This window comes from Aptenodytes forsteri, unplaced genomic scaffold, assembly GCF_000699145.1.
Source record: "Aptenodytes forsteri isolate BGI_AS27 unplaced genomic scaffold, ASM69914v1 Scaffold188, whole genome shotgun sequence".
In the NCBI taxonomy this organism is placed as follows: Eukaryota; Metazoa; Chordata; class Aves; order Sphenisciformes; family Spheniscidae; genus Aptenodytes; species Aptenodytes forsteri.
This window is the reverse complement of record NW_008794371.1, coordinates 1,526,689-1,529,081: the sequence shown is the minus strand read 5'-3', so window position 1 is coordinate 1,529,081 and position 2,393 is coordinate 1,526,689.

Here is a 2,393-nt window from a genome sequence, read left to right as displayed (position 1 = left end):
GTAGAATTTTAAAACCAGCTACCTGCATGTGTCCTTATTTCCTCTTACTGCAATGTGGTATGAGTGACTATCTTCTAACTTCCAAAATCTAACAAAAACACAGCCACTTGCCTTTATAATGGCAGTAAGGTAAGAATAAAAACTTTGGGTAGCTTAGCATGGTTGCCTTTGTAACCTGTCCAAAGGCAATGTGGTATGAGTGACTATCTTCTAACTTCCAAAATCTAACAAAACCCCAGCCACTTGCCTTTATAATGGCAGTAAGGTAAGAATAAAAACTTTGGGTAGCTTAGCATGGTTGCCTTTGTAACCTGTCCAAAGGAAGTATTTAGTTCTGGGAAAGATGGATCTCTTTGAACTGCCAGAAGGAAATAAAGCTGATGAGAATACAAAGCCAAAAAAGTAGAAGTAAAGATGGTTAGATTTAGTCTCATCAGAAATGCTAATTAAAACAACACATTTTGGGAAAGATACAGGTACTGATTTGCTGCATACTTTAATATGAAACTAGAAGGCCATATAGCAGTTAATGATTAAGCATCACTTTATCCTGCTGCAGCTCTGGGGATCTTGTGTCCTGTCTTCCAGGACATGAGGCAAACTAAGGGTGTGCAGCTGTTACAGCAGCCTTGTGTTGCTGACTCTTCATTCTGATCTAAAGGGGCATCTGCCTCAAAACCCAGCATCTGTGGGGACAGTATTCCATGTCCCTGTATGGAGGGGCGAGTGGTATATTAAAGCTATGAGAAATCCTTTTTGAGGTGTCCATTTATGTCATTGGTCTTTGTTTAAGATCAGAAGCTAAACAAGGTGTATCTGAATGGAGTTCCTCTGACCTAAAATATCTTGCTTTAAGAAACTGAGCCAGCTTACAATAGTAAGCTCTCAGTTGTGCTCTCTTCCATTGTCAGAGTGGTGTAAGTCATTTGCCCTTTTAACTTCCTTCACCTGCACAAAGTCAGTTTCAGCTGCCTGCAAACTGCTAACAAAGTCCAGTTGAACTCCGCAGATTATTTGGGCCAGGAAGAATGAGAAACTTAAATTTTCTTTAGTGCTTCAAACCGGAAAATACTGCTCTTTGAATGCTAGTCCTCAAGTACTGTCCTGCATGTCAGATCAATAAGCCAGGTTGTCAAGACACCTTGATTCAAATGTCTCTGTAAATCAATAATGTGAACATGGTCTCTGACTTTGAGGAAGTGTCTTAAACATATGGCTGTAGGTTATTCTTGTTGGTATGTTTGAAGTGGTTTAGGTTTATGTAAATGACTTAGTAACTGTAGCTGGCTGGTTAAGTCCCTCATCGAAGTGGAAGGAAACCTGGGCTCTGACTCCTGCTCGAGTGAATGTAAAATGTGAAACTTCATCCCTAGCAGAGATTAAGAGAAATCAGACCCGGGCCAGAACATGGCCCTGGGCTGTAGGAAATACATGTAAGTTGTGTCCAAGCAGGCAGTAAAGGAACTTGACTCTCAGTACTTGTGATATGAGTGTTCTAATAACTAGACATAAAATGTTTGTAAGAAACAGAAAAAGCTTCCTGTTTGGTTCATGAGTTGCATCTACATCTAATCGGGGAAGTAAATCTTCTTTCCTGATATTTCCTGTGATTTTTCTTGAGTAGGTGTGAAAATATGATTTTTTTTCCTAAGATTGATTCATCACAGCAGGTTGTCAGTTTTTTTCAGTTTACAGGTAGGCTTTTGAGGGTTGCTTGAGAACTCAGCATGTTGTCAGATCAAAATGTGATTAAATGTACATAATCTGAAGTGTAACTTGGTTTTGAAAGAATGAGGCAATTGTAGGTTAAACTGGTTTATAAAGAGGCACCACAAACATTGTACTTTACTGATGTTAAAGCACGCTGCATGTGCTAGCCTCTGACTTACTTTCGCAGAGTGCTGATAGAAAAATCATAAAATGGCAATGGATGAAAGTGAAATGATAAAGCTTTATATGTGCTATGTAGAAAGACAAGGTTTGCTCATTAACTTGTTTTCTGTGTTTACTGGCTAGTTGCTTTTAGAACTGTCCTTTAACTATTAGCCTAATTGTAAGTTTATTCTTAATTTAAAGTCATTTAAGGATTTGATGCTAGTACACACCACCAGTTTAGCCAAATTAAATACTACTGTAGCTGAACAGTGTGAAGAGAACACTGCAACTATCTGTGGGTGGAAAATTTATTTGGGGAATAAGAAACAAGTTTTTGCACGCGATTCAAAAAATGTGTTCTTAGTGGTTTTTCAGGCGAGACCCTAAACTAGGGCTGGGGTCACCCCAAAAGCTGAGCAGCCAGGGGACGGAGGGGGATTCCTGGGCTGCGGCAGTCCGCGCATGCGCACCTGTGGCTTTCCCCCCTCCTGGGGGCGTGGCCGGAGGACCACCGCCCC